The sequence below is a fragment of the Periplaneta americana genome, chromosome 15, assembly GCF_040183065.1.
Source record: "Periplaneta americana isolate PAMFEO1 chromosome 15, P.americana_PAMFEO1_priV1, whole genome shotgun sequence".
NCBI classification, from domain to species: Eukaryota; Metazoa; Arthropoda; class Insecta; order Blattodea; family Blattidae; genus Periplaneta; species Periplaneta americana.
In genome coordinates this window covers 22,370,911-22,382,267 of record NC_091131.1, presented here as the reverse complement: position 1 = coordinate 22,382,267, position 11,357 = coordinate 22,370,911, and the positions used below count along the sequence as shown (strand labels likewise).

General features: G+C 32.7%; 1 long non-coding RNA gene across 2 annotated transcripts; it reads left to right on the top strand.

Moving 5' to 3' along the window:
- Positions 1–4,822: 4,822 nt before the first annotated feature.
- LOC138714728 (uncharacterized) lies at positions 4,823–10,614 on the top strand. 2 transcript variants are annotated; one of them, XR_011336066.1, is made up of 6 exons: positions 4,823–5,493; positions 6,474–6,614; positions 6,715–6,965; positions 7,229–7,354; positions 7,535–7,742; positions 7,971–10,614. It is a non-coding gene; the product is annotated as an uncharacterized lncRNA (long non-coding RNA). The 2 variants fall into 2 exon arrangements; XR_011336068.1 differs by having other exon boundaries at positions 6,458–6,614.
- The last annotated feature ends 743 nt before the right edge of the window (positions 10,615–11,357 follow it).

Here is an 11,357-nt window from a genome sequence, read left to right as displayed (position 1 = left end):
ATATCGTAGTTGATTGTAGATACGAAATCAGTTGATAATTTTTAATGTAGTTGGGTACGGAGAAATTGAGGTTATGTGATTATCCTAATCGTTTTAAAAATTGATCCTTTTTATTGTACATAATATAATCGATAAATTATTTTAAGTCGTGCATTAACATTATAATATTGAGTCAGAATAAAAATTAACGAAACGTAAGTATTCGGAAAAACAATAGAAAATAATTAGAGAACAAGACAGTTGTTCAGACAGGATTTTACACAAGATAAAGTATTGGTAACCAATGGTATTATTATTATTATTATTATTATTATTATTATTATTATTATTATTATTATTATTATTATTTAAATCGTGTAATCACTACATCATTTATAATAAGATGGTGAAACTAGCGCTGAAGTAGTTTCGGCAATTTCGGATGTGAAAATCATTGCATTTATAAGGAATTTTTTTGTGGAGAGACAGTTGCTCAGGTTAAACTAGCGCTGAGGTAGTTTCGGTGATTTCGGAAGTGAAAATCGTCGAATTTGATTGTTTGTGCAGATGCAGTTGATCGTATATCTAAGGCATAACAAAGCCTAAACTAACCAAACCTAACCTGTCACAGATTCGTATATGCAAGGTGTATAAGGGTAATACGAAGGAAACTACCTCAAGGTTAGTTTAGCCAAATAAGTTTTATCTCGTTCGGTTTTAATTCTATAGGTGCTGTTGTCGGCTTGTGAGAAATGCTTCGAAAGTTCGGAAGAGCATAACGTTCAGTGATACGGAATGAACTAACATGATTTACGTTTGATACCCCTTATTTTCAAATGTAATTAATTATCCCATTTATGTGTAAGTGTAGGTCTATTTTAAAAGTGTGCAAGGGCAATGAGAACGATTTGTTGGAGCAGTGTCTGCTAGATGTCAGATCTTTTTGGAATTTATAAAATCGACAATTTTTGCTAATACCCCATATTATTATATTTAAAAGTTGAAAATTACTTGCAAGTTGATGATTTTAACAATATCTAGATAAATATCACTAAATGTCAAGTTTAGAACATTGATTAGGCCTATTCATTGGGTAAAATAACACCCCACACGAGTACCAATGTTAGAAAGCACTGTGCGATTTCCTAAGAGTTAATAACCATAAACATACCGGTAATGAACTTATTACAAATAATTTTATTTTAAGTTTAATTATTTTAATGAATACTACCCTGCACTGTTCGTGTTTGAGCTATACATTAAAACTGGATCATACATAAATGACAGAAGTACATGTAAAGTTATTAAAATAATGTACGCTCCTGTAACTATTCTGTTTGTAATTAATAGTATAACTAAAAAAAATATTGTTACTGCGTAAAAATTGAGTGGAAAATACTTATACATTAATATATATTCACAGTAATATGAAAATGTGAAGATCTCGGGGGAATATATAAAATATTTATAAAACATATAGACTTAATATGAAAACAAAATGTTAAATTCATGATTGTATTATTATAATGCCGATAATAACTTTGCAACACATCATCACTTTGAAAAAAATAATATTGAACAAAATATCACGAAAAAATAATCAAATACCACCGCCCGATTGCTGTTATTGTATCATGCACATGCGCAAACCCACGACGTAGAGGAGAAAATATCAGTCGCAGACGTTGCAACAGTCACAGAGTACTGAATACGGAGCAGATTTCGATAGCGATATTTTGTCACAGATATTTCGCATCATCAGTCACAGGTTTATCTGTGACAAAAAAATACCTGTGACAAAATATCGGTTTGTGAAATATCGGCCATCTCTAGTTGCTACAGGTATCCCGAGCAGAAGACTTCGACCGAGGATACCTAACCACTGAAGATGTCTGCCGTAGAAGTAGACGAAACGTCTGGTAACGTCAGCACCAGTAGACCACGGCATCTTAGCCCGGAAGCTCTGTTTCAACGCTATGAAATGTTTGACATGACACTATTTTCAATTCAGAAAGGAGGCAAATATGAGAAAAACCGTAATAAACTCTTTTTATTTCAATTATCTCCTGTCGCTTTAATGGACTTCTTGTTTTTTTGTTTTATACAGTCCATATTGAATTTTTATGATGCGATCTTTCTCTTGACATTTTCTGAAAACCTTCATTCTATTGTCTTGTATTTTTTTTTAATTGCTTGTTACGTATTTACCTCTTCGGTGTACTTGTGTTAGTCAAGAGAGAACCCTACTCTTCTTGGAAACCTCATCTCCTCATATTTTAATCTCGTTTCATTCTTCTATCGAAATACAGGTTTCGAAATAATATGTAAAGACACTCCATTCCTTGCATATGCTGTTTCATTCTCGAAACATCTCTTAATCCTACCTAATATTCGCGGTTGTTTTAACCAGTTTCCCCTCCCATATCAATTACTAGCCGTACCCGTGCGCTCCTCTGCACTTGTTAGAAATAAATATAAAGTAATTACATAATTAAAATAGGACATCTGGTCCAGGGAACATTTGTGTTTGATAGAAGGATAAATCGTTTAATATGTCACTTAATTTAAATTGTATTTAAATAATTAAAATGCGATCATTTTGGTCCAGAGACCACTCATTTAGTGCAATGATAATTCCTTAAACATGTTTCTTAATTGTTATTACATGTAAATAATTAAAATATGATCATTTGATTCAGAGAACATCTGTTTTTGGTGCAATTTGATCCCATCAGAATTTTGCTTGGAATGAAACGTATCGGAAATCATTTTTAAATAAACTTTTGTTATGTAACATTAAAAAAAAAATCAATAATAAGTGAGATATTTCGGTTTATTTAATTCAGACCCCCTTATAACCTCCCTTTTAAATAAAGTATTTTGAATGCCATATAGCCTAAAATCTAACTTACAACGAACTTAATTTATATTCCAATTTTCATCGAAATCCGCTCAGCCATTATCGCGTGAATAGATAACAAACATACAGATAGACAGACAGACAGACAGACATACAAACAAAAAATTCAGGTCTCAGGATGGTTAATTATACATATTAACACCAATCATTTTTGGAAAATCGAAAATTACCAGAAAAATTTCGGCTACAGATTTATTATTAGTATAGATTATAATTAATGCTTATTTGTAACAAGATAGTTAGAAGTGATAACTTGATCAGTAATATTTATTTTATGACTGTGTTACATATTTGAATGCTCTATCTGCACGCAAAGCTACGAGCAAGAGGGAACCCCTCCTCAGGATCAAACCCGATTTCGTCCACACCTGTGGAGTAACGGTCAGCGCGTCTGGCTGCGAAACCAGGTGGCCCGGGTTCGAATCCCGGTCGGGGCAAGTTACCTGGTTGAGGTTTTTTCCGGGGTTTTCCCTCAATCCAATACGAACAAATGCTGGGTAACTTTCGGTGCTGGACCCCGGACTCATTTCACCGGCATTATCACCTTCATTTCATTCAGACGCTAAATAACCTACATGTTGATACAGCGTCGTAAAATAACCCAATAAAAAAACCGATTCCTTTGAGCACATACCATACCCAGCAGATCAAATTATTCGTTCGGCCTCCATTATGTGTGACATTGTCGCGTTGAAAGGACGGCTTGTCTAAATGAGTGAAAGGAAATTTCAAGTTTAAGGTCACAATGAAGGACTCGCAGTGTATGCCGAACCTTTCACATTCACCGGAAAACGTACAACGTCAATACTATTGTGTTGGGAACAATGGGATTACAGGACAGTCGTCGCAATGCCAAGATTAGACTTTCTAGATGAAAATTGCTGGTACCGTTCATTTCCGTGATACTTATAGCAGTTCATTTTCCTTTCTAACAAAAAGGATGTTTAGTTCTTCTACAATGTCTCTGCATTCGTGTGAGTAATAGTGTTGAGATTTATATGCACTAAAATCCTAAAGTATGCACTTAAAATTTCCGAAATGTGTACTTATACAGGGTGTTTCCGGGCTAGTGTTACAAACTTTCAGGGATGATGGCGAAGGGCACATGTATCAATTTGAGATAAGCAACCCTGATCCGGAAATGACCGAATCGAAAGTTACAAGCAAAAATAGTTGTGTGGAAATTAAATAATTTTATTCCTCTGTACACCTTATTTATATGTATTTATCTGTACATCTTACACATACTGTATTCATCTGACGTTTACATTGTCTACTTACAGTACATTCCATTCAGTGCGCTGTCTGAGGGGTGGGGACAGGAAACTACACTAAAGCAATGCAGATAGCGTAATGTGTAACGGACATGGTCGGTCCTGATGTACACGTCTGTAGACAGCAGTGTATGTGTGTACAAGTTGCAGTGTCCAGTCGATCAGTCCTAGTGAAATGGAGGAGTATATCTGGTAAGGTTTATCTTGTCTCAGTAGCAATAAAACCAAGTCCCTTCAAATGATTATAGGAGGGTTGTAAATTTTCAGGATTCCTTTCAAAACCTTGTTATTGTACAGGCTACCGGAACTCAATTTCTTGAAAGACAAGCTCAGTGACGGAACTACACAGTACGAAGAGAGATATTTTGTAATTTTATTTTGCGCTACAGAATGTATAGCTGGTCCCTTCCGCCACTGGATGGATGGACGGCATCGCTTCACTCCTCCATCGCCATAACAATACAGACGAAGTAAGACATATCTCCTTTCTCTCTCTTTTCACAGTGAGACAAGATACATCATACAGACTCTACACGAGAGCGGAATAAGTAGACCTGATTTTCGAATACGGATGAGCCAATGGGAACAGTAGACAAGCTCACAGATTGTATCGGGACAAGTACCCACGTAGGAGATATCCGACACATATAGGGAAGACCAGGTAACTTGATACCCTAAGGGTGAAACCTAACCATTTTTCCCCCATTACTACAAATGCTAGTGGATTATGGTGATTTTCTAGTTTGAAGGTTGAATTTTCTTTTGCCAACTTCGTTTCGAATTTCGATACTGACAAATACTATAAATGGTAGTGATTTTGTAACTGGTATGTTGGCAGCTGAGGCAAATATCGACAATATTTGCCGGTACTGGAGTTCCATGAAATTAAAATTGTACTAGATTTCTCAGCCGGTTACTGGAAGATAGTGAAATTCGAACTTATTAATAATTAATTAATATTAGTATTAATATTAATACATAATAGTTATTTTATGTGTTGCGTTGTGGTTATAATTCAAGAATAGTCAGATAAGTACGAATAAATATAATATACTTGGGCGTGATAATGCACGTGGGTAATGGATAGAAATATTATTTCAAATTTTAATGAATTTCTTTCGTGTTTAGATTTTTATTACTATGTCAAAAAAATGAAATAGTGTTGCAGTGACTCCTCCAAGGAAGAAAATGTGTGGCATTCAGAGTACGCTTCAGAAATCTGTAGTTCACGTGTATAATGAGTTGAAGAAAGAAGATAATGAAGAAGGAATTATGCTAACGGAGACAGCAATTACAACCAGAATAGGAAAATTATTAGGAGTAAGTATTCTTAAGCATACATTTCAAAGTGGTATTCAGTTTTAGGAGTTTGCACTAATAATTTCATGATTGTGGTCAAACAAAACAAATTTTTAAGTTAGGCCTAGATGTTTAATCAAGTCAGTGATTTTCATATTGCCAAACTAAATACATTTAAGATACTGTAATACTGCAGTAGGTGATAGCTTAAATACATTTACAAATTAGACGAACAAATAATCAAACAGCACGAAAGTAAATTTCCAGTTTTCTCTTTTAGTATTAAATTAACCGTTCAGATCACAATTTACATGCCACATCGGCCGAAGAAATTACAAGTCATATTGTAATTATTAACTTGATATTGCAGCAAATATTACATGAATGTTGGCCTGTTATGGTGCTTAAAAATAATTCAGTTTTATATAATAACTATATAACATACTCTATAAAGCATAGGAACGTTGACTCTGGCTGAATAATTTATTCATGACTGGTCTAAGTAATATTAAATATGGTGTTTCTTCAGAAAAGCTACCCCACCCAAAGTACTTGTTAAGATATAACACTCGAGAGGACGAGGACGCACTACTGGGAAACTAACCATTTCTCTTCGTCATGGACCTCTCGCATGTTATATTGGTAATTAGTAACAAGTTTGAGGGAGGGACTACAACAATGCATTAGAATATACAGGTAAGTGTCAAAGGATTTTTGTGCTGAAAGTATTTGTGGCTGTGCACTAAAACCACGTGTTCATCACTATGTAAATATCACAGAAATCAATTAAACAAAATAAAATTATGCCTTCTTTGATGTAGCTTTTCTGGAGAATTACCTAAATATTAGCCTACTTAAACCTATCGTAGACCCAACCTGACATATTGATCATATTCTATTCATATAGCTGCAAATGTTGGTATCATGCATGAATTTTATGATATAACAATTTTTAGAAGTGTTATGTTATTGTTTGTTATTACAGCTTGGTTTTACTACAGCCACGAATGTGAGAAATTCACAGAAGGGGACCCCACTTGTGACACCAGGAAAACATAGACTACGTAAACATCCAGTGACTGATGCTGATGATTTTACGAAAGATGCAATTGCGAGATTTATTTATGACAAGTTACATAAAGGTAGGGAAGTTACAGGAATTATTGTGTTGATTTATGCAATGTAATTCTGATATTAGTCATATGTATAAAAATATGGCATAATTTTCATTTACTGTTACAGGGGAAGTACTAACAGCAGCAAAAGTTCTGGAAAATATGAATGATGATTATGAAACATATTTATTTAGAGTATCCTTATCATCGGTGAAAAAAATTTTGAAAGAGATGAAATTTCTATGGAGCAAAGGGGATCCTTATACACATGTACGAGAAAGTGATGTTATTCGTTTTTAAGAGAATATATAAGAAATGTGGAGCGTGAGAACCCTAAACCCGTAGTATTCTTGGATGAGACTTGGATTTTTATGAATGGTAAATTTCAATGTATTGTGAGACATTGAGTGATTGAATTTTTTACTAACAAATAGGTTAACACTTATGTGGAATATGAAATTGCAATTAATATAGGCTACTAGTAATGAATTCAAGTGGGAACAACATGTTTTGCAATTAATAGTTTCATATTATAACTAGAGGTTAGTTATAAAATTCTTGAACGGTTTTCCTGTCTTTAAAATTTTTGTGTCTCTTAGAGTGTCAATGTGAATTGCTTGTCTCTCTCTGTTTTTTTTAAGTAGGATCACCCACTTATTCATGAAATAAACCAGGTGAAGTTTCCAGTGACATGAATGGTGTTATTCATAGACCAACAAATGAGGGTGGAAGATTAGATGCCGGAACGAAAGGTGGATTTATACTCGGTAAGTTATATTGATTTATATTTTACATAAATTTGGCAAGAGTAATTTTTTAAATCAGGGTACAAAAATATAAAAATTGGTGACTAAATAAAAACGTGGGAAAGCCTTTCACCAAAGAGGATCTCATGTTATGTTATGTTTTATTTTCTTTATTTAAATGCTGTATAATTTTTATTGCAGGTGCTGATTTAATTTTTTCATGCAATTGAAAGAAAAGTCAGGACTACCATAGTGCTATGAATAGCCCTGTAGTTGAGAAGTGGGTGCAAACACAGTTGTTGACCTGAGAACATTAGGGCAATGCGTTATTGTCATGGATAGTGCTGCATATCATAGCAGACTTGTGAAAAATCAGCCAACAACAAAATGGAGGAAAGAACAGCTACTGGTGATTGCAACTGAATATAATAGATTTGTTGTACTAAATGATAAGAGTTGATGGTGTGAAATCACCTTTTGATATTATATTTCAATATTAATTTCCATACTTTGCAGTTATTATTATTATTATTATTATTATTATCATTACTACTACTACTACTACTACTACTATTGCAACCGTTTCTCTTATTTCTCATAATTAGGCATACTTATAGATGCTACTTTTTTCTTTCAGGTGAAATTGAATCTACATAAGAATCCTAAAACAACAGAGCCTTGCCAATTACTGTTCTGAAGCGGCCTTGTCTTATGTGTTGTGTCTATATACAATTAATTCTTTCAGTTTTTTTTTTCCCCTTTAATCTAATGAAGTTGTTGGTTGATTGATACCAAGTGTTCAGCAGTTGATGTCATTTGTTATCTTGCACTCCAATATTTAACCAGATGATTGAAAGCTGTGTAAAGTTAAACAGTCAAGACAATGATCCATATCTTCATTGAGATTTCAGAAATGGCATGGGGAGATTCTGAAATATCAGTTCTTTGTAAATATTTGAGACAATCATGGCCTGTGATAATATGAGTACTGCCACTGTAGATTTTCATAGAAGTTCAGTTATTAAATTAGGTGTATTATTTTTTACTATGTATTGTACTATATTTTTGTTTCGCTTAATTGATGAATTATATATGCTGTAAATTCAATAGTAGACTGTAGGCCTATAGCTTAACTGATGAATTGTATGTGCTATAAATTAAATAGTAGGCTGTATACCACAAGTGATGAATTGTTTATGCTTGTAATGTGAAGTAATTTGCATGATATTTATTATCAATTTCTGTATATTTCAACTGATTGAATTGTTTATACTTTTAAATTGAATTAACTTGCTTGCTATGTATTATATTTTATAGCTTAACTGATGAATAATTGTTTAGGTTTGTCAATTTAATAATCTGAGTGCCATGTACTTCATATTTTTAGTGGAGCCACCAATGTAGCTTAGTTGGTAGACTCGTTGGCCTGAAAATTCAGAGCTGCACTCGAGGGTAGTTTGGATCCCCCATTTGGTCTGATTAGTTGGTTTCTTCTGAGAATTTTCCTCCATCGTGGAGCGGATGCCGGATGGCCTATTGCAATTTTTTCATTTGCTTTAGAATCATTCCGATTTTTGTTACCACATTGTCATGTTCTGATCTTGTTATTCTTTTAACAGTGTGGTAAGATGCAGGTATAGATAACCTTACAGTAATTTTGCTACCTTTCAATTACCTCATTACCTCCCACTCCATAAAGTTCATGGATCCACAGAAGTACCAGTCGTCAATGTAATTAGACCATTTTGCTTAAAATATTAAAACACTGTAAAATATTGAGATTTCATGCTGTTACGTCCAATACTGCAGCAAGAATATCTGATTTTGAGTCTGATAGTATGACAGCCTTCTCAGATTTATGAAGTTGATACTGGAGATTTTGTAAGCTTAAAAGTGTATCTAAATTTTCACTATCAAAATTAGTCAGTGTTTGAAGTTAGTTAGTTAGTTAGTTAGTTAGTTAGTTAGTTAGTTAGTTAGTTAGTTAGTTAGTTAGTTAGTTAGTTAGTTAGTTAGTGGCGTTTAAAAAGGGAGCGTCAGCTACTATGGCTATTTGCACCCTTATCTAAAATCTTTCACTAAACACAAACACAATACAATAACCAGAAAGTTTAAAAAACTAAAAAGCATTGTCACGGTTAAAATGGGGCAAACAAGTGTTTGAATATAATTCCCTGTAAAAGGGAATATACTGGTATTGTACTACAACACCACTACATCTATGGCTTGGTAAACAGGATCCATCTATAAAAAATACTGTATGTAGTCACTCACTGACCAGATCATTAATCGTTTCTAATGATTTTTAAAATGTCTGGAGAAGTATCACATTTCTTAACATCATCTGTTAAAGTTAACTTATATACTATTCATTTTGAAATAACTTGGGATTGTGTTTTATTAGTAAAGTTTCCCTTGATTGAGCAAGTTTGAGTTCTCCAAGTAGAGTCAAAAAGTCTGTTGGGATTTTGGCTCAGTTTATTAATATTTGTGGACTGTGATTTTTTGTTCTAGACAACCATATTATCTGCAAATGATGAGATTATCATAAGACCTATTTCTTTAGTTAGACCATCGACATTAATATTGGAAAATGTATTCCTGAAAACAACAATGTGGGAAGCCCAGATGAATCTGTCTCTATTTACATATTTGTGACAATGAATCAAATAATCAAGTCACTGACCCAATGTAACACTTTATCATGGACACCCTAAGTTTGCAATTTCTTAAGTGATTTATATTTACAGAGCCATATGATCCTTGAAAATAAATTAAAATTGCTAAGGTGTTTTGTTTTCTGTTTAAAATATCTTTAATATCTTCACTAAAATTTAAAATCTGTCCATTTGTTGAATGTAATTTTCTAAAGTCAACTCAATAAGATGAAAGTTAGTTACTAGATTCCAGGAACCAATTCAATCTATGAAATCATCTCTTCCATAATTTTGGCTATCATACTGGTAAGTGGTATCTGTCGATAACTCGAAAAGATATTAGTTGAATAATTGCTTTTCAAAATTGATGTTATGATAGATTTTCTCCAGACAGATATTGTATTTTAGTTGAGATTACAAAATAAAAGTAGTGAGTTTGCTTGTTTGCCAACATATTTAAGAAAATCAGCATGTGTATTGTCTGGACTTGGAGATGTTTTGGGTCTTATGTTATTAAATGAATAGTAATATTCAGTTCTTGATTAAATATTGTTATATAAAGTAGATTGTAGATTTAATATTTCTTTCAGTTTTTCCTTAATAGTCTGACGTACACAGATAAAACTAACACCCACACCACCAACTAATCTAATAGAAATTAAAATATAATTAAATGTAGAAAAAGTAATTAAAATTATAAATACACGTAATAAACCATACCCCCTAATTTCAACAATATACTATTTTATTCCCTTTTACAGCTTGTAGATAATTATTAATTATAGTTATTACTTATTAGCATAATATTTATTGAACTTATTGGCTATTTCACTTCGTTTGAAAGATGTTATTGTGTACAAAAAGCATTTTTTGATGATCGTTTCATGCTGTATGTTGTGTATAAATCTATGATTTCTGGCCATCTGTTCTGTGTAATCCATCTTTTGTATAGAATTAATAAAATACTCTTTTGGTAGTAATTATTTTATTAATTGAGTATTTAATTTTCACCAGCTCACATTTCTTGAATCATTTGTTTTTTCTTATTTAAATTTAGGACACAAGAGCCAAAAAGAGACTTCACAGTTATGTATCATACATTTTTTCAATGACAGACGTGGAGTTCCAGAAATAATAAGTGTAAGTGTAACATTATTAAGCAATTTACAAACAAATGAAATCTTTAAAAAGGTATCTAGAAGTGAAATTACTTATGGCTTTTAAGGACCAAAATTATTTTTGTAAGTTGATTTATTATTATTTCAGTTTTAGCCTAGTTGTATTATCCATTTCCTTACTAATTTCAAAAGATAATCAGAAGTTCATTCGAATTCCAACCAAAAGTCAGTTGGTTATTAATTTATCTA